The 22,716-nt window shown below is 37.6% G+C and overlaps 1 protein-coding gene across 3 annotated transcripts in view; it reads right to left on the bottom strand.

Moving 5' to 3' along the window:
• Nucleotides 1–22,716, bottom strand: part of HDAC9 (histone deacetylase 9) — a 486,360-nt gene that overhangs the window by 421,209 nt on the left and 42,435 nt on the right. The window lies entirely within an intron of this gene.

The raw sequence follows: 22,716 nt of genomic DNA, 5'->3' as shown, positions 1-22,716 counted from the left end.
ACACACACAACTCATTTTACTGAGTGCTACTCTAAGTATTTGCATGGGAGCATTAAAACCTCAAGATCCACTCCTGAGTGACTGCAGTATTTCTGGAGCTCAGCACATCCTATAGGATATTACAATTGCTGTTTCTTATTGGCATCGCTTCACATCAACCTGTGCCGAATTTCATTTGCCACTTTACTGCTCAAAGTCAAAAGCTTTTTGTCCAATTCTTTACAGCTGTCTCTCATCCTTACTAACCTAAAAAGGCTTAGTATTACCAGCAAGCTTTCCTACCTTACAGCTCATCCCCTTCCAGGGTTAATTATAAAATGCCGAGCAGCATAGGTCCCAGCAGAGCTCCCCGCAGGAATCCCCTTCTGACCTTCAACATCTACTATAGCTGACCATCTATTTCTGCCTATTTCCTACCTTTATTCAGTTTATCTCCCTACCCATCTCACTCACAGTCTTCCCTCCTATACCACTTCAGGCCTAATTTCCTTAAAAACTTTCACTGTTGTCTTTCACAAAGGGCTTTTGAAAATCCAAACCAAATGACAGTGCCTACTCTCCTCCACATGACTGTTGAACCATTCAAAAGGGCTTAAGCTTTTATTAAGGTCATGCCATTTTCCCCCGAGAACATCTTTCTCAGCTAGGTCTCCTCTATTCTGCTCTTCATCACAGGCTCTGCTGACTCATTGGGTAGAGGGAGTATTTTTTCCCCACTGTTTTCCATGGGGTCTGTTTCCTCACTGAGCTGAAACCACACCGTTCTGTTGGTGAACGTCACAGCTATGCTTACACGTGCCAGTCAAAAACCGGACACCTGCCACTTGAAACTTTCATTTGGCCAACATCATACTGCAAAATACCTCCAGAGCCAACTAACTCCATGCATTTGAATTACCAAAAAAACCCCACCACACCAGAACATCTGAATCATTATTCAGCTTAAATGTCTGGGACTGCACTCTCCTGGTTTACTAGATTCCTACCGAATTTGTTGTCCAGCTCTGCTGGATCTTTAAAATTCAGAAAATTCAGGAAAACTTCCGGATTCTTATAAAACACACCTTCAGGCTCATTGAGTTTACTTAAACTTAGACTCGCTATGAAAAGCAACCATTCTTTGGATGAGAACCTTATATAGTCACCGGTCTAAAATACATGCTCTTCAATTCCCATTTTGCATGTTGTTGTGATTGCATCTCTTACACTGTACAAAAAACCAAACAAAAACAAAAAAAGACACAAACCCAAACCCAGTACACATTATATTACCTGCATATATTTTAAAAGAACATATAATTTAAAAGAAATGCATCAGGAAATTAATATTGCTTACTAAGGAAGGCACCTTTCTCACAGTCCTACATTCACATTGAAATAACCCAAGAACGTCAGTCACAAACTATTCAGCAGATGCCAGAATTATAGTTGGAAATGCAAAGAAGTATTAGGATTTTGAATGACACATTTATTGGTAAAACATGCATATCTTTATTTTAGGTGTGTATTTCTACATCACAAACCAGATTTACTTTTCCAGGTACAAGAAAACTAACTTTTTGAAAATTCATTTTCAGCCTGTTATATAACCCTGACCAATATTGTTAAGGCCTGCAAGTCTTGCATTTTTTTGGTAAAATATTCTATCAATAAACATGAAGTATGGTAGTGAACCAAAATCCAGAATTTTGAGCTTTGATTACTAATATTATTAAATTCAAAGAAGTTACTAAGTAGATTTATCTCTTCAAGCATCCAGCAGACACACTGAATGTATTTATAAGAAGTATTTGCATTTCTTCTACCTTTAAATTGTTAGCTTTTCCAGTAGATTAGAATATAAGTATGCAGGAATTGAAACATATGGAAACTTAAGCCCTGTGAAGCCATTTTCAACAAAATTATTTTAATTTATTCAGATAGAAATACAAATAAATCTTTTGAGCACAGAAGATTGTCATGAGGCTTCATTATAAGTATTATAACACGGAGGGGAATGGAGAGAAGTTTTACTGTGGCAGCGTGGAAAAGAGACCTTCTATGGATACAGCCATCAGATAAGCATTAGCAGATTTGACAGTGCCATTCAGTCAATGAGTGCTTTTCAGTCAATGAGTAGCAACAATAATTTTCAAACTAATATCAGAAAATCCAGCAGAATAGTACAACTCTCTCATCAAAAAGCCAAAAAAATCCCAGCCAAAACCAGCACACAATAATGTAGGCTAGTTTTTTTTAAAAAAAAAAAACACAATATTTTTCATGTGAGAAAGATGAGAGCAGCTAATATGCCTTCTCAGCCTCAAAAAACAATAAGACCCTGTGTTGAGTACAACTGTCTGATCTCTCTCTCTCGCTCCTTCCTTTTGCCGCCTCCGCCTCCTTCCTCCTAAAGATATTTTATGTAAATATAGGAAAGACATCTATCAGCTGCATCAAGCATTTTACTTCTGTCTCAGAGGAAGAGTGACTTATTTATTCAAACATGTTAACCTTTATATACATATATATATGTTGGAAGAGCACATTTATAATCAGATATACCACTAAAAACAATTGCAGAATACACACACAATGAATATGTTCACACAGACCATTATGGTTACTGAGATCACCTAGATATCTACCAAAATAGAACTCCTGAAAAATTAATTATTTAGCATGTATAAAAAAGACCTGGAAAGAGATGACAGTTTCCTCTTCCATTTCTGTTGTCATCATAACCCTGTCATTCTCAGAGGTAAAAGTAGTCTGCACTTATTTCTTCTGGCATTTTGCTATTTAAAATATTTAACACTATTAAAGAAGTACAGAGAAAATTATTTTTATATTCCTAAAAAGTGTATATTTGAATAAAAATCAAATTACATTTAAAAACTATTCCAATACTGATTAGTTTGGATAAATTAATAACTATATATCCAGCCTAATTAATATTAAAATGGTTTCATCTACTGAACCTCACAGACCTTTTTCTTCTTCTCCTTAATTTTAATCTATTGTGGCAAATGATATAGAAATCCCTCAGCAAACTCTTCCCTAAGATCAACATCCTTTAAAATACGAAAAAGGACAGGTATCACTTTAAAGGTTGTGGGCAAGGCTAGAAAAAAAGCAACCCGATAACAGCACACTTCAAAAGATATACTGCAAAGAAGGAAAGACATTACCAAACAGTGTAAAATTTTACCTCTTGTCTAAGACCTAGCCTAAGACCAACTCATTTCATCCAGCTTCTGGTCACTACGAACAGATATAATGGGTCCTCTCCCTTACAAATATTGACATAATTTAAATCAGAAAAGCATACCAAAGAGAACACCTGAATTAATTTTTACCATCTTCTAAAGCCAAAATGGCTTTAATCTGAGTCGTGTTTACTCTAAAATGCAGTATGACTGGGTGTGACATGACAGTACTTTTTTTAAAGACTTAATGTGGGAGTCATCATGAAAGGAACCTAAGGGAACATGTTAAAATTGTATCATGATATTCTTCTGCTTGTACAAAGACATATGGAATGTAAATCCTGTCAGTCACACCTGATTAAATCTGTAGGAAAAGACTAAATTTCGAAATTTACTACTACAGCAATGGTAGATCTGATGAGAGATACACCTCTCCCCACCATTCCCAGTGACTTGTTCACCCACCCACCATTAGGCACTTCCACTCCCTCAGTTGTCCTGGGTCACTGAGCCTCCTTAAGGTCACTGAAATGATCAGGGTTTTGGAAACTGTTTGACAGAAGTGTTAGCTTGTGTCAAACACAAACAAACCCAACATATCTCACAATTTTCATTTAAAATACCCAGAAAACTAAATATATCTAGGAGGGGACAACTTCCAAGAGGGGAAGATCATCTTCTTTTGGACCTTCTACCACATCTGCTACCAAAAGGAAGAGTAATGCGGAAGACCTGCAATGCCTGCACCTTTCAAAGCGTGAATGGCACAAACTACTCAAGTAACCATAAAACATAGCTGACATTCAGGCAGAGGGTGGTATACAAGGTCTGACAGTGATTTTCAAATTGATCAACTTTAAGAGGTGTTATGAAATTGCTCTGTGTTGAGCTACAGGGGTAGGGGACAAACAAGAGGATCCAGCTCTTCAGTGTTTCATAGATGTCATGGCTGCCTCGCAAAGACACATCTCCAAGGAAAATGCAAATCGCTTTAAGGGAACTGCAAAATCATGTTCAATAAAAGCGCACAGGGGAAGACTGTGCAATTCAAATTAGGCCCTTTTTGGGAAATTGAAAGGAAGAAGCCAGATCTTTCATAGCCCCAATGAAACAAGCAGCTTGGGGCAAGCCCTAATATTCCCAGTGCTCTGCCGTGTCTATTAAGGCAGTGAAAAATGCTTTTTGTTTTGGAGCAGTTCGGCTTGACTTCCTATTGCCAAAAGATGGAACGACTTGGCAGAAATTAATTGTACTTACAAACTGTTCTACAATTTATTCAGCTTATAAATTACAAATAATCAGTTCAAGTGGCTTAGGATGATTTTGTAATGATGCTATGACAGAGACATTTTACTGGTTTCAGTTAGTACAGATTTCCTGAGACATGAGTAAGAGTCAAACTTGGGTGAGCAAATGGTTTTGCTTACAGTAACATAGTGAGTTTAAAACAACCAAAAAAACCCAAACAGCCCAAACCCAAAAAACCTACGTATAGTAGCATTTTTATAAATTTCATCTTAAACATAGAAGAAATTCAGAGGAAAATTAAAATATGTGAAAACAATCCAGCCTTACTTTTAAAGAAGAGTGGTTAGACTAGTTCACTCTATTATGGACACTCATTCAGTATTAAATTAATCCATGAAGCTTAGTTCACTTCCAAAGTAAATTAATACAAATTAAATTAAGGAAACTAATTTTGAAAGCATTCTGAACAAGGATTTAATGCAATTTAACTAATGCACTTCAAGTCTAGTTAGTGCAGATTAATTTTTTGAGTGTCCTTGCATAAACAAGCCCAAAGATCTTGGAAATGCTATCACACAGAAAAGCCTGGAAAGTTTTAAAAGCGCACACTGCAATAGATGTAAGACCCTCTATAAAAAGTGTTAAGACTTTATTACAGCTTTCTCTTTTTTCCTGCTTAATTTTGTTTTAAAAGGAGACATTTGCATTTAAATTATTAAACTCAGATTTTTTTTTTTCTTTAAAGAATCAGTTTCTCTTTTCTGGTGATGTTGTTAAAATGGGGACAAGGATGTACTTTTAGACTAATACTAAAGTAATCACAGAGGGAGATTTCTAGCTAAGTCTAGAAACAGTCATAATAAACAGGCATTTCCACATATGTGAATATTTATTTTTATACAGGACAGAAATCTAGCATTTTCCAGAACAAGACAAGTTCTTATTCTTCAAACCTAAAAAGAATAGTGCTCTATGTGAAATCTGTGGTAATTTTGCTATTTTCAATGTTTAACCCTTATCTGTATATAGGCATAAATGTTACAAAATAATACGTTCATTTACTTTCAGGTACAAATTCAAGCAGGTAGTAAAATATTCTAAAATTATCCATCGCCTACAGGAAACACCAAGACTACCATGCTTACAGTAATTCTCAAGCTGCGCACAGCAAGAATTAAAGGAGGAACAGATGTCTGATCTAAACAGAGAGGTCTACGGACATGAGCTGACTGCTGGACAGCTACGGCCCAGCTCTCTCAGGTTCAGCTACCTTTACTCTGTTGAAGCCATGTGTGAAAAAAATCACTTAAAAACACTAGGAAAGGTTGGGCTCTGCTACAACAGAACAAGGAAGAATCCTGAATGGATAATTACATACTTGGAGATATTGAGTATTTCCCAGTAAACAAACCCATAATTTCTTATATCTGGTAATGAATTCATTAATTCAGTTCAATTCCATTAAAGAAATCCTGCAAGCTAGGGCAATGCTGCCTCCTCACAGTCTGCCTCACTTGTGCATCACCATGGCCTTTCACAACTTCCATCCCCTGGAAGGTTGCCCATGGAGCTGCTCCTGCAAATGCTTCCAAGGGCATTTCAGTCAAAATGTACCAGGCTAGCAAAGCCCTACTATTTAAACTATTGATAGTAATCTGATTGCTGTAACGGACCAGGGTGCATTCAGAGAAAGCACTTCAGGTGCCACTATGGTCAGAGATCTCTGGCAGAGAGAAATTAACATTGAGTTGAAGACCGGTGAAAAAAAGCAACCTCTAGCACAGCTTCCTGCTGAATGCACCTCAGTCTACATCTTAACACGATCAGCGTTAGACCTGGATTTAAACAAAACCTAAATAGGTTTCAAACAACTGAAAACCAGTTCAACGAAAAATTACTTGACCTTTAATAAAATTAAGTTGTTCCAGCAAAAAAGCATGCTAGAAGACACTGGAATGAGTATTTCTTTCTTGTGATGCCTTTTAAGTGAAATATTTAGATACTTTCTGTGGCATTTGAGAAGAAATTTACTTGAATTTTTAAAAGTTAGAGTACAATCACTAAATTCAGAAGTTGGTTATTTGCTCTAAATCTGGTCAAAATTATCCGTTCTTGCTCTCCCTTCCATTAGGAGCAACCAGCTCCTGCGGCACAAATAATTTACTGCAGATATCTTTACTGGTACAGCAAACTCCTTTGCTTGTACCCATTCAGATCAGCTGAACAGCACAATCAACGTAAAGCTAATTCTATGTCTAATGTTAATCTCATCAGATAAATGAAAAAGGGAGATAAGTAGTAGACATGCAATGCATCATTTCTCTCCTCTACCAGATTCTTAATAAAGGAAATGCTGAAATCTGAACCAAAGAGCTCAAGGGATCTCATTTCCGTTTCCTTTCTTGCTTTCCTGTTTAGGAGTGGGTCATAATTATCCTATGGCAAATAGACTAGGAACCATTTTTAGGTCACTGACAAAATGTTTAAGTGAGAAAGCCTGGAGCAATCAAATCATCACAGAGCTTTTCCTACAGCTGGGATGATCTAAATCCAGACACTCATCAGTTTAAGACTGCGTGTCATGTATACAGCTACTTAAGAATTCATCTGCACAGCTTTATCACTTCTGCTGTCAAAAACTAGTAAATTCCTGTAATTTGATTTCAACCTAAAACATCTTAGAACCTGACTACAAGTGTTCCTATTTTAAGACCCACTTGTAAATTGAACCTGCAATCATGTTCAGGCAAGGACAGATTTGCAAGTTCTTAAATCACTAGTTGTTTCAGCCAATGATCAAACACACCAAATAAGTGCAATTTAAAAAAAAAAAAAGTAACACATTTTCAAAGCACTTTTGGAAGTTATTTTCATACTGAAATGCTTCCAAAAAAGCTTGTAACCTAAAACTCTGCTTGGCATCAATTAGTATAAAAAATTACAGGCCACAAAAAGACTGATTAATCTACTTCCTGCAGTTCAAAAAAACCTCATGACTCATGAGCATGACAGGTGCAAAAGAATTAAAAGTCGAGGAGAGAATGCCACACTACCCATTTCAGACAGCTTTGCATTGTAAATACATTTAAATATAAGCACTTAGAAAAAAAAAAATATCTTACCCACCCATCACTGAGCTAGTTCAGATAGCTAGTGCTACCTGCAGAGACAGGCTGGAATTTTTGTACAGTTTCTCACAGGAGGCTTAAAATTTATAAGATTATGACAATTTGCACGGTAGAGGCAAATTACGACAATTTGTCTGTCAAGTAAGCACCTTAATCAATCCTGGTTTTTAAAAGTCTTTGCTTAAATCAAGACTCATTTCTGGATCTTCTGCACAACAGTCGTCTTCTGACATCATTGCTTAAAAACCTGATCACTGCTTTTCAGGTTTGTACAGCTTGGCTTTTGTTAAGACAGTTCCTAAAAGGGGCTACATCCTCAATTACATTCCACCTCCTTCCCCAGGTTTTCATATAATCACAACACGAGTGTAGTTAGGTAAGTACTAGACTGAATAGCAATTTACATACACACAGCTAGAATGGTTTGGAGGCTGTGCAATTTCACACTATGCTCCCTCAGATGCAGATCAGTAGACCTTGTAAAGAGAGTTAGGATGGTACTGCAGGTTGAGATACTCACCTTCAAGCCTCTCAGTCGAAGAATTCCCTGTCCCAGGTAGTTCCAAATCAAATAAAGTAGACTTGAGCTGCAGATTCCCAGTTCCTAGACTAGTCAGTTGGAGTCCTAAATACAGTCTGAGCACAGGTCACCAAGAGCAGGCTGGTGAATTGTGGAAACTGCCAAGCCTTGGAATAGGTTTTGGTTTTAACACCATCAGTTAAGTGGAAGTGCTGCAAGGAACCCTTCCTGAAATCATATGGGCTGTTGGTTTTGATGTACACTTGCCAAGTATCCTTCTGACACACCCCCTATATTTTGTGTAATGCTTTACCCCTACAAACTTAATCCACACCACTCCCACCGATCATTGTCATTAATTTCATTTCAATCACTCTTCCCTTGCTTTCAGTGGGATTGTTCCCAGAGTAAGAGCCCTGTTGTACAAAGATGCATAGTCATAATCCAGCTCCTGCCAAATACAGCTGTGAGCAGTTACTGTGCACGCCTTTGAGTTTCGTATTACGTAACCTTCCTTTGGCTTACCCACGTGGCAAAATATTAAAATAAATTAACATTTTACTGGTTCCCTAATTGGGAGTGTCTGTTCGAAACAAATATGTTTATCAAACAGTTTGACTGGGAAAATACATTACTGTAGCTGTAGTTACCCAAATTACATGCTGTCTAAAGAAAAAAGGGCAAAAGCCATCTGGCTCCATATAACTTACATTTTCTAGACAGCTTGCAGCTGGTTCTGATTAAGCAGCATCTCAGTACTCCCAGAGATCTATTTTTAACTCTGCAAGTTTATTTTTAGGGCTCACACATCCAAGGCACATGGTGTTTACATTAATAAATGAACAACCGCCTACAGTTAAGAAAAGCTTTGTGTAATTCTTGTGGCACACTGTGCAACATAGATGGATGGTTAAATAAAACATCATGTGTACTAATTAAAGAGACCTTGCCCACCTCTTGGCTCATTACAGGACTGCAGGACGCATCTCTGGAGAGTTTGAACAGAGGAAGGAGAAGGTGCTAGACAGCAGGATGATTTACTTCAGAAGCAACACTGGGTCACATGTCCCAGGCAGAGAGAACAATCTCCTGGCCCAAGCCCTCCCCAGAAGAGTCCGCTTTTTTCCAAATGAAATCTATAGATTGCCCAGTCAGCTTATCTCTGTGTTATGCATCCACATGCGTAAGGTAGTGAACATACTGCCCTTGTCATCTAAGAACATTAATGCTGATCAGGAAAACAACGTACAATTTACGACGACTGGAAGCTGCTACTAAAGCCACGAAACTGTCAGAACAGTGGATGTTGTAAGTCCAGGAAGCATTAGCAGGCCTCTTAGCAGGTTTTGGGGTTTTTTTAATACACACACACACAGTGTTTTCATATGGTTTTTCATTGTAAAATACCAGCACATTCCTGTACCATCAAAACATCCCTTTCACAAGGGTATTAAATACAAGCACCAGAAAGGTTCAAGGTAGGACATCTTTTGGGGGGCAGTTTTTGGGGGAGTTGGGGTTGTGTTTGGATTTTTTTTGTTCATGGTTTTGGGGATTTTTTGTTGTTGGTTTGGGTGTTTTTTAAAGTCTGTATTTTTTTCTTTCTGTGGTACAACTAAACTGTAACATCATATTTTGGGGGAAAAAAAAGACCAGTAGCCAGCTATACTGAAGTTAAACATAGTTAAGCTAAAGTTAATCCATGCCACAATTTTGTAATACTAATTCCATTTTGCATGGACTTGGAACCTACTCTATGGCATAGACTACCGTGCACAGTACACACAACCTCCTCCACCCCTGATCCCTTACTCTTCCAAATCAAGGCAGGCAGCTGCACCAGCCAGCATGAGTCAGCAAAGGGAGCTGCTAGTGCTCTTAGAGAAGGTATGCTCCCAGAGTTTGCTTCTGGATAAAGTTATACAGAAAGGACTATTAATCCTGAAAGTAAAAGTTAAAAACTTTTTAGTAAAAAAGCTTTTCCTAAAGTTTACCTTAAAAAAAAAGCTTTTCCTAAAGTTTACGTTAAAGTTTACTGCTTTCAGAAACACTTCCCAGAGGTAAGAAAATACAAAACCTAACAGAAGTAATCCAGGTATCTCTTTAACAAGCAATTAAAGGAATTCGCTCTTCCAGTCCATATCCACTGAGTTATCTCAGAAACATAACAGACTTTGAAAGTAGTGGCAGCTAAATAGCTTAGTACCCCATCAGTGGGAATGTTTTCAGCACCATAAACTAGTGACTAGCTGTAAAGTGTTAGTCACCTTTGAAACAAACCTCCATTTCAGCAGCTAGGCATGCAGAGCACCAGAGAAGCTGGTCCCAGCTCCCTCGTGACGTTGAGGACCAGTGCCAAACGGAAGGGAGGCTATTTCCCCAGGACGTTCTTTTAAAAAATTTCTTTTCCTTACTCACACTTTAGACATGCTTATTCTCAAGTATTTTTATGTTTCTCTGTATGCCTTCTCTCCGTACCTTTTTTTAAAGCAGGGGTTCTGTTATGCTTCTGCATATTCATTACCTTCTCTAGAAATCCCGTGCTGGCATCACTACTGAGACTCAACTCCCTCTATCCTTCACAAGGAGATCTGGTTAAAACGCAGACAGCACATGGACTGCATGTTTTAGCAAGCCAAAGGATTGCTAATGCTGATCCCAACGCAGTTCCCAAGTTAACCATTTCCTGAAATGGTTAACTGATTTTTTTACCCGCCTCTGATTAGCAAGTGATGCAAGTCACAGAACACAGAGTGCACACAATAACTCACCGGTCTCCATACTTACAGAAAACATCTTTTTCCCCTACCACATTCCAGATAAGTAATCCTTTGTGAATTTCCCACTCATATTAGATCATTCTCCATTACCAATGTAGGAAGAATCAAGAATACAGACAACATGAAACTTCTATAACTGGATGACATGGACATTCAATTTTGAAAGACCTGTGAACTCATTTCTGCACAGCACAGCTGTACTTAAACAGCAGTACACTGAGGAAGCCATGTGTGAACAGTTGCCATCAGCATCACTCCTGCCATGGCAATGTCCTACAGTCAAGTATTGAGGGGCACAAAACCTGGTTAATCCATAATCCAGATACCTGAGAGTAACTATGTCTGCAAAATGAGGCTTATGAAGCAATGAGAGAGTAATAAACAGTAATTACTTGCATAATCTCACTTTTACACAACAGAAATTTTCTTGGCATTTCCAAATGGCATCTCACGAATCTAAGAGAAAACTGAAAATATAAAGAGATTTTAAAGCATGATCTATGAGAAAAGGTTAAAGAAGCGGAATTGTACGACCTAGTAAAGAGAAGACTGGAAAGAAGCACTAGCAAATGTCATCCTAGGAGAAGAACACTGAACAAGTGAGGAGGGAAATAGGATGGCAGCGTCCCTAGTTCTCATGTCTTCACATCAAGCAGCCATTAACTACAATTGCTAACAAAGGGCACTTCGGGTAGGAACTCAGAAATACTGAAATAGCTCAGTGCTTTGTTTTGGCAGAAACTGCCAAAGTGTTAAACCAAAAACTTGAAACTCAAAATATCCCATGTTATGTTTAATGAATGGGAGTTTTGTCAAACCATCTCAGGACACCTTCCTTTCTGCCAGAATTCCCAGCCAGAGGCCAGCCCCTGTAGGAGCCTCAACTCTGAAACAACCATTGAGGTTGACAACACCAACACCACATATTACAGCCCCAACAGCTACAGCCCTCACCAAAATTCAGCATTACCCCAGGACCCCTGACAGCTGCTCAGCTTTGTCATAAATAAAAAAAAAAAAAAAAAAGGAAAATAAAAAAGCATTATCTAGGTATTACATTTCAAAATCCTCCTCCACAGTGAGCAACAGTCCAAAATAAGGCCTTTTGTTTTAATCTGTTTCAGACCACATTAAACTTTGAAAAAAATTCTCAGAGTTTACAAATCTTGCATATCTAAACTGCAGTGTTAAAGAGAAATAGATATAACTAGTAGAAATATAAAAAGAAAGATCAGGAACCTTATGTTTCTAAGTAAAATCACACATGGAAACAGGTTTTCAGGGGGACTGTGGAACTCATTGTTTGTCAGCTTTTAAAACAGACATTTGTCTAATTGTCTTAAAGTTGATAATTATTTTTTTTAAATACGCCCTGAGACCGGTTCAAACCATGAATTTCTTTGGCTCCGCAGAACTTGAATCCACCCTACAACATGCACATCATCGCCTGAAGTAAAGTCTGCCCCTTCACCCCCAATTTAAATCATATCTTGAGGTCCCTTTACACCTTCATTAGCTAAATGCCATGAAGCAGTACTTAATTTGTCAATTAAGATATTCTACACACTATAACACTTCAGACTTCGTAATGAAGTTTTGAAATTGTCACCAGCTTCAAAATTAAACGCGCTACAAAATAGTCCTGTTTTTTGTGAGTTACCTAATCTGCAAATTACCTGTTATAAGTGTTGTAATTATCACTGCGGAAACACTTACACTGCAGAAACACATCTGGACTACGAGAGACAAAATTAGGAGGTGGTGTGTGGGTGGGAAAAAATTAAAAGTTGGCAAACACACCTTTTGTAGGGTATTCAATATAAACATTCATGCTTCTAATCTAGATGAATGAAGAAACTAAAAAAAAAGGTTTTACTCATGGCGTCCTATTTAAATTTCTGTATAATATTTTAGAAACAGATCGTTACAAAAATGTAGATATTATAAATTCACACTGAAAAATCATGAAATGACTATTCTTCTACAAAGCACATTTCACATACTTCTAACTGCTTTGTGTTACATGTATCTTAATGAATATAAAAGAATGCCTGGCAGTCAGATAGTGAAATATCACTTTCAGAGTGGTATGCTGTATGACAGATGATACGACCTTGTTGATCATTTCTTTTAGCTATAGAGCTGAAAAACAAAAATGTCCCCTGAGCCTCCAAATCCTGCGCAGACAGAACTGGGAACTTTTTAACATTTGGAAAACAGAAATGACCAGTAAAGGGAAGATGTGTGAAGAAGTCCTTAGTATTTCTCTCCAGCTTTACCTAGGGCTTAGCAATCCCACAGTCTGGAGGCTGACCATGCTTCTGCTGCTCGAGGATCGCTCATGATCATTTCTTTCAAAGGCAGTACATGAGTTAAACACTCTTTTCTCTTCCCTCTTCCTTCCTCTCCTTGCCAATACCATTGATTGTGTGGCTATGTAGTAAACCACAATAAGGAACCAGTCCAGGATAAAAACAACCCTTTTTTCTTGGGAACAGCTGAGCCTGGATCAGTCCCAAATCCATTTCATCCTGTGGCCACACAGATAAATATACCTGGCATGACCGAGCAATCAATGAGAAGAGTAAGAACAACAGGCAGGCAGTCACTACAGCTGCTTATTCTGGCACTGCCATTGAAAAAGACATTTCTTAAAATGTAACCTCCTCTAGCGGCATTTTGAATTGTGCAGTTCCCCTGCTCACAGTCTCCCACCTGCCCTCCCACACTAGAGGTGACTCTGTCCTGTCTTCTCCCCCCACTAACACAGACACACAGCAAGGAGTCGTGACACTGAATCACTTAGTAAGCAACTGAAGTGAAATACCTATCTGATGAGTAAAATCACTCAGGAAGTGAGTTTGTAGCGATGCAGGGAACCACGAGCATCTTCCAGACTACTTGTTTTCAGATATAAAGAATCCTGCTAATAATGTAACTGGAAAAGGATTTTTTGTTGTTTATCTGCATACTGCAAAAGCAATTCTCTAAATCAAAATGTGAGGATTGGCAGAGACAGAAATTAGGAAAGCAACTGACCTGCCAAATAGAATATATGGCAATGAAGATTATTGGATATGCCATGACTAAGAATGAAATTCAGATGCTAGTAGGGATGGGGAGAGGAAAAAAAAAAAAATAAAAACACCCACAAAACAAAAAACAACCCAGGAACATCAAGAGTAGATGCACTTATCCAGGATTAGCCCCACCCACCAGGGCATTAGGATTTCTCATACCTGGCACAGTCCAAGGAATACCCTGTATATGTGACAGTCCCACTGGATAGGTATGAAGTTCAAAGATGGTAGTGAGCCCCCGCCCAAAATAAAAACCTAGGCCCTGGGCCATGTGGAATTGGAGCACAGGACGACACATGGCAACAGCTGAAATTAGATGGGGCAGGGACATTTCTTCTAGTTGACCTCCTTCAGATCCTGACTTGATTTGGAATTACACAGTGTTTTTGTTCCCAGAGCAAATCTGTATACTTAGGGAAGGTGTTACAGGTTACACTAAAGAGTTTGCACCAAGTAAAGCCAAGCTTTGCTAAGGCAATGAGGATGTTCCCATTGCATAAGCTTCCAGTAAGCACGACGACTTCAGATATACTGGCAGTAAAGTAGTAGAAGCAGAGTTGGTTAAATATTTCATGGGAGACTGGAATCTGAACTTCTAAGTCTGGAGGCTTTCCAGACTCACTTAGAAGTGATGGCAGACTTCTATTCAGTAAAAACACATGAATATTTTGTCATGCATTTAGTGTCATTCAAAGCAGCTTCTAGGTTGCTGTTGGGATTTATAGCTTGTAAGGATGAGCCACACGAGGAATTAGCCTCCCCATCATTATCTGGCATATTCCAATGGTGAATTGCCAACACTGCTGAAAAAAGGAGCCTTATTTCAAATCTGAATTTATCTAGCTTCAGCTTCTAGCCACAAGATATCATTAAATCTTCCTGTTAGGAGTAAGCGTCTTATGTACCAGCAATCTTTTGCACACTGGCACTCATCTATATAAAACGAATCATCAATCACATTGCCTCTTAACCTTCAGCAAAAGCAAACAGACTGAATTCCTGAAGCTTCTTTCAGTAAGGTATATTTTCCAGACCTTTTACTACTTCTGTAAACTCTTCTTCAAAGCTATCAGAATTAGAACCAGTACCCCAAGAACAGTTTTGTTCACTTTGTCTAAACGGAGACTAAAGGAAAAGTTTTGCTTGACCCTAACTTTTTCTCTTTTCTCTGTTGAAAAGGAAATGAGAATATATTCATTCCGGACTAATCCAAAGCTTATCTCTACTCCATCCCCAACACTGGATCTGGCCACCAAAGCAGAAGCATTACTTACCCTCAGCATTCAGCTCCCATATCTTCGTGAAGCCCATGTGCTTTATTAACTACTGCAGGGCACCAGCTTCATGATTCAGGGCATTTATCATGACTTAAAAGCCATGATCAAGCATTCCTGTGTACAGATAGACATGGAAGAACTCATAGTAGAGCGCTATCAAGAGATGACTATCAAGTCAGGGCCCTATAGCACACAACCTACAAGGAGAAGCTGAAGAAGCAGAGCTTGTTTAGCTCAGTGAGAAGATGACTAAGGTGGTTTAAGAGCAGCCTGCAGCTACTTGGAGGGGAGTTACATGCATCATGCAGGCATGTTTTTCTCCACAGTGTTAGATGACAGTGAAAGGCTGAACCTCCACAAATTCTAACTGGGAGGCTCAGGCTTCTCTCCAGGAAGACTGCACGGTAGTCCAGCAAGATGCCCCAGGAAGCTCTGCAAATCTCCAGCCCTCAAGGGTTTCAGGACTCCTCTAGAGAACACCATGCCTTACTGGATCCAGTGTTGGCAATAGCCCTATGGGACCTCTAAAGGTCTCTTCTAATCAATATTCTATGATTCTTCTCAAGTGCTGCATTCTTTGTTACTTTTATTTGATTAAAATGCATATTTTTCAAAAGAATTTACTTTATCAAGTGGGATTATATAACCTTATATAACCTGATTTATTCCAATATAACTGATCTTAGCTGTACCAGAATTAATATTTCTTTTCCTCTAGACAACTGATAAAAATACTGAGTGATGTTAAACTAATAATAAATTCCTACAGATATCTGCTAGGGAAACCTTTAGGGGATAACGACTTTCCCTATGTACAATGCTTCCTGAAACCTGTTAGCCAGTTTTTATTTAATTTAAGGCCATCATGATTTTGGATAGTGTTATTTTTAAGACTGTCATATAACACAGAAGTCTAGTTATATTCCTCAATTACCTTTATCCAGCAACCCATCTACCATCAAAAACATTAATCATTTGTCTGAAAAATTTTTTCGTAGAACTGTGTTAGACAACATGAGTTATAATACCATATTTTCACTCTATAGAGAATGCAATCTTCTGGTTTGCCTTTCCTAAGGTCACTCAAAATATAAACTTACATATTTACATGAAGTATATGCATACCTACTTAAAACACAAAATAGGGCATTAGCTTTATTTTATAGCATTCTGAAATCTGGTTTAGAACATTTAAAAATCTGCTTAGCCAGTTATATTAATATTCTTGTACGCAAATTATCCATGTTGTATGTTTAGCATTACAACAGAAGTTTAATATTTAGTAAGGTGTTAATAAACACCTGATGTTTAATATTTGAATATTGAAGTGCAACTTTTTTGTTGTTGTTGCTCAAAACCAAAAAACCTAACTTCCCCAACAGCTAACAGAGAATTTAAAGAAGCATTTATTGCCCGTTCCAAACAGTTAACACCTTTATGCACACTAACCACCACCACAGGCCAATGCCATTGAAAAAGATGTAATTTATTCCCATTGTATTTAATTGAGAATTATTCTTTCAGTCTGGAATTGTCTTTTTGTACCGTTTGTCTAGCACCCTTGTTGAATCAGTTCTGGTTCTACCCAGAACCAGTTTTATCCTGATACCTAACAAAATTCAGCACAGTCTCAGTTTAAACACACTGAAAACACAGCCTTGACAAACAGCAAAAATTAAGGCACAGAAAACTGTTTACAGAAAGAATACTTCTGCATCAAAAGCCCAGATCTCTCATAAGAAGAGAGCTGTGCAGAGGTTTGGTCTTTGAGTAAACTCAATTTTTTTCAGGATATACCGAAGCATATTAGCTGCAAGCCAAAAGCCATTTAAGTAATTTATTCAATTTATATTGCCACATGGACTTAAGTTAACTGGGCTTCTTCACTAGACTCCAGTGAAAGTAAAACTGTGCCATCTTGGTTTTATGAACTGGTCAGAGTAAAAATTCTGATAACTCTGAAAGGACAGTGAAATACTGTGTTTTCTCAATGGACAATAAACTTGATCACCATTTCTAGAGGTGTAGACTTTAACTGTTTAAGTGAACACTGAGGATAAATTATATACTTAAAATGAGAAAATGTTTGCACTTCCAATTAAAAAAAAAATCTGAAGAATTTTTACAAGCTTTATAAACCATACTGAAATAATAATAATAAAACCAAAAAATTTCAAGGTTTATTCCCAGAAAGCTAATGTAGCTTTTGAATTGCTACTGCTCAAAAAGTAAGACCTGCTTTGGCTACCTGGACCAACAAAACAGTTATTTCAAAAGACAGATTTGCAGACAAAAACATCTGGTGGCTGATATTAACAAGTCATTCCTGAAAGGAAAAAGCAATGCAATTGTAATTTTCAAGCACAGTATCTGTTTGAAGAGATAGGAATTTTTTATGTATGCACAGCTTAAAATTTATATGCACATATCATGTTAAAGCACTGCAAAGTTATATCAAAAAACTCTCTCCAGACTTGTTTTCTTCAGTTAACCTAAAACTGCAGAAAGTAGTAACTAATGTCACAACACACTGGCTAGCTGACTTGTGTCGTCATTCTTCATTTACTTAAAATTTGAAGAGTTAGCAAAGAAAATGATAGACCTCCATAAACATGTGTAAGTGTAAATGTACAAGTGAGAGCTGGACCATGACGCTTTAATGTTTTGATTATCAATTTTAATGGTAAATGGTGTAAATTACTTCTAAGAGGAAAAATAAAATAACATAGGAAGTAGCTCAGTGTATTTACCAACTTTAATTACTAGCGAGTGACCAAGATGATGCTTTATCTAATGCATACACAGAGCATTATTTGTTATTTGTTTTTTGTATATATTAGATCCCCAGTGACAGTACACATTTTGCATCAAAATTTTTCACTCATGCTTGTGAATTATTGGGATTTTACCTAGAAACACCTAGATAAGTATGTCAGGCTTAAACTGTTATGAGAAAAACAGAGACAGACAGAGGGTCTGTAAACAGCAACATTTCATAAAGGCAAAACTAAGATTTATGCCACACTGAGGCTATTTTGGACTTCTGTAAGGAGATTCAAGAGGTCAAAATCTGAGCTGCACATCTGAGTCACAATTTGCATTGAAAGTTAAAAGCAGGCTTTTTTTCCCCCACTGCACCCCGTGCTTTCTTTTACACGTTTCATTAAGGCTGAGCTTATAGATGTTATTTTTACCTTTTTGATATCTTAAAAAGCTGCAGTACTCTGTCACACATAGATAAATAGACAGATAGAGGTAACATACCTGTTAATAGATAACGTATCTACTAATCCTGAAAGTTATTGGGCCATATTCAGTGAACTCACAAAAAACATATATCTAATCCAGCCTTTCTGTAAGTCATTTTCATTTTTTGCAGTCAAAGGAAAAGTCATCACAAAGTCATCACAAGGAACAAATGTATTTGATTCTTTCAGCCTACAGTCAGAGGTCAAAAAACATCCATGCACTCAGCTTCAATGGAATTAAACACCTGCTGTAACACACCTATTTCTGTACGAAGAAGAGTTTTTAGCCTTCTGGTATTTCATTTACTACTTTGTTTTGGACTCAAAGTTCTCTTAAGTCTTTTTACAAAAACACTGACAAAATATATTTTAGTACAACTACATACATGATCATTCAATATTCATCTGTTCACAGCATCTACTGCTGGTGCAGAGGTGGTTACTGGACTGCAACGTAACATTTCACTGCATTTTAATTTTAATACAGTAGTGGAAATACCATTTTGGAGCATTTTCTATACTTAGCCTTTACTAATATAAGGAAAATGATTTATGAAAAAGCAGAGCAAAGCAGAACAAGAAAACAGGGGGAGTCAGCTTTGCAGAGAGGAAGAACAAGCTATTCCTCAAGAGGAACAAACAAACGCCTATTAAAGAAATTCAGAATCAAGATGACAGAAAAGCAATCCAAAAGTAGAAACCGGCAGAATTCAGCACACAGCTCCTCTCTCTTCCCACTCAGTTTATTAAGAAAAGAAAAATTACTTTGTGATTGACTACAGCAACAGGCAGCTCTTACAAGATACTTAATACCAGGAAAATCAAGCAATATTTTTGAAGAGCAGAAAGAATTTTGAACAGGGAATTCCAAAACATTATATATCAGGCAAGGATTTTAATTCAGTAATTACAGTTATATGAAAGAGCTGATTTCACCTGGGTGCAAGTAAGGAAACTGTACACATTTTGAACTTGTTCTCAGCAGCAGGCACATACTGTTATGTTTTTGAAAACCAGCATGACCCCCAGGATGCTGAAAAGCTCTCTCAATCTAAACAATTACCAGCTTTCCACAGCAGCATTTCACTTGTTTGCAACAGTAAAAGGAAGAAACTGGATAAACTGGATATGTGTTTTAACACTGGAGGACTGTGATACTAAGTGATCCCCATTTAGCAATACTCTGTAGCATCCAGAAACTGGCTGGACAGTTTAGAGCTCCAGGTATCTTCCTTCGTTCATCATCTATCAATGTTATTTGCCCCTCTTCCCTGACAGAAATTATTCTACCCCAAATAGTTCCATGAACAACTTTAGAGGTTTGCGGGGTTTGGTTTTTTTAATAGAATTTACTTAATTTAACTATTCTAATGTTACTTCTAATTTCAAGGTGAAAAGCAAAGCACAAAATCTGAAAGATTTGTGTGACAGGAGAGGGAAAGGGGAGAAGAGATGAGATCTCTCTGGACTTACTCCCCTTCTCAGGGTACAAAATGAAAGCCTAGGGTCATGATGTCTTCATGATCTTCACAGAAATATTTCTGCATAGGTGGTGTTTTTCTTTGAAAAAATCTGGGTGAGAAATACCGTATTAAATCAACACATGCTTAAAATGAAGTGATCTCCTGCTCAGAAGAGCAACAGCCTTTGCAAGAGTTGTAATCCTTGGAAACTGAGCTGGTAGTCACACAACACAATCCCCAACCATACCACCATGTTAACAGAAGGTATATTTCAGAAGTATTAAACGGTTAGAGTCAAATAACTCCAAACACATCCGTGAGCATTAATTCACCACTGGGTACTATTTAGTTTTTTTTTTTAAAAAAAGCCTCCCTCAAAACAATAGGTTAACTCTTCCCTAGAAGGAAAAATAAATATTTTATTTTTCTGTCCAGTGCTTTTTATGCACATAGATCAGTTCAGAACCCGCAATGGCAACAGGATGTAAACATTTCCCTAATGATCTTACAATTTATAACAAGCCACACAAACAACCAAAACATCAGCACCTTCCCCTATTGGGATTCAGCATTTACTTTATAGCTCTACAGATTAGCAAGAGCCTGCTCCCTTAGGGTTCAAACAGTTGACATCAATTTAATAGGTTACAGTGTTGTTGCAAGTAGATGTTGCTACACTGGAGACCTGTTCATTGCATCATACAACGTAAGGAAATAATTATGTGCGTGGGTGCTGCGAACAAATCCTACCCAAAGAAGCTCCTCAGATAATATTTGAATAAAATATGCATATTTCTTGCTTGTTCCACACTGGGTCTTTCAATGGACTTTCTAACAATTTAGATATGAAGGGAAAGCTATTGTAAAGAAATAAGTATTTCCTCCACTTTGCATATCACATTGTAAATATATAGAGAAATTTAGCATAGCACAGAATACTTGAGGCTTCTACAGCATTTCAGAATTTTTTCATTGACAGAACAAGCCATCCATGAAGTGGGCTGGCCTTTACCATTCACCTACAGAGTAGCACTGCTTTACCAGTTTGCCTCTTGCATTTTTTCTTTTTTTTTTTGAAGTATACTTAACTTCTGTGTAAACCGCATGCATGAATGTACAGGCACAATCTATATATTTATGGGCTAGATAACCTGTAAAAAGAAAAATACAACTACCATTCTGTTGTAACCTACAACCATGACCTAAAACATTGATATTTACAATACATTATGGAAATTTTCACAGATCTTATGTGTAAGACACACAGATTGGCATGTGAATGAGGCAGCATCCTGGTATTACACAATAGAAAAAGACTGCCTGTATGAAATGGCAATGTTTAAAGTTTCCTGATTAAAAATTATTTTAAACTGCCCTAACTACTGGCTGTAACTGAATATAGCAGCTTATTCCCTGAAGAAGCACAAGAATCTCCGGAGTAAAAAGCCAAGACCACAAACCCCCTTACTATAACACTATTAGACATATCTTCAGCAGGCTTTTCCTATTTAAACTACAGGCCATAAATGCAAGAACTGCCCTCCACAGGCTAACCATCACAGGAACAAGCTGCTCGTGTCAGTGCCAATCCAATTAATTTTTCTTTTGGAATACTAGAGACTTCCTCAACTATTGCAGTGTCTTAAAAGTGAAACAAGTATATCACAGTATATATTTCTAACCTCAAGTTAGTAGCTGGATGGAACTGACATTCTAGCTCTTCATCTCATAAAGATCACCTTCATAAAAATCAACTCCAGGAGAAAGAAAAGGGAGCAACAAGATTTGCAATGGGACAAAAACATGTTGGCCACATATGAATAAATATGCATGTTTGAAAATGACTGGGAAAGGGGGACTCAGTAATAAGAAAAATCAGCAATTATTATTTTCTAAAAAATTCTAATACTCAAGTATTAACTGCTTACAGATATGGGAGGCCGTTCCTACCACTCTTATTCCCTACCAGTCTATTACAGGGACTGCACTGAAAGCAGAAATTTGGTGACTGACAGAAGGTGACAAAACACATCTTGGACTCCCCTTGATCAGGGGAGAGAAGAGATGCCACAAGGAAACACTCATCCTCCTTTAGTCCGCAGCATTTACTTCAAGCAGGATGCAAGACTCAAGTCCAGATAAATCCAGCCTAACTTCCCTTTCACTGAGGGAAAGGAAAATGAGGATTCCGTGGGTGATGTTGTCCTTGAATACTGCAACACTGCACGTGCCACAGAGGTGTTTTGATATGGTTGGTGAAGCAGCTCGGAGTTTTCACAGGCGATCTCTAATGATGGGGGACACAAAGGACTAGATTTAAAGATATTTAGGCACCTAACTCCTACTGAAAGCAATATTTCTGAAGTGTCTAAATACCTTTACAGGTTAACTGATTACATTGAATGTTTCTCCTTTACTGGATTTGGAAAGACAGCAAACATGAATATATATTTACAATCTGTTTCTTCATAGCAGTAAGAGTATTGGAAAATTTACCTTCTTTTTGTGAGAGCCAATTTCATTTTTGGCTATTTCCACAGACTATATCTAATGCAAGATAAGAAACGTTAGAAAGATACCCAATCAACTGGAATATCTTGGAATTTGACCTGCATGTTTAGGAAAGTACAAGATTATTCAATATTAGTCACCACTGGGATACAGATGAAACAAAGACATGCCTTTCTGCTGAACGTCATGTTTTATATGGATAATTGACTGCATGCACTAAACTGCACTGTAAGAAAAAGAGGCCAAGTATGAAACCTATCAAGCTATGCTTGA

Source organism: Phalacrocorax aristotelis, chromosome 2 (genome assembly GCF_949628215.1).
Source record: "Phalacrocorax aristotelis chromosome 2, bGulAri2.1, whole genome shotgun sequence".
In the NCBI taxonomy this organism is placed as follows: domain Eukaryota; kingdom Metazoa; phylum Chordata; class Aves; order Suliformes; family Phalacrocoracidae; genus Phalacrocorax; species Phalacrocorax aristotelis.
The sequence above is the reverse complement of the archived record's forward strand: the minus strand, read 5'-3'. Positions and strand labels throughout refer to the sequence as shown.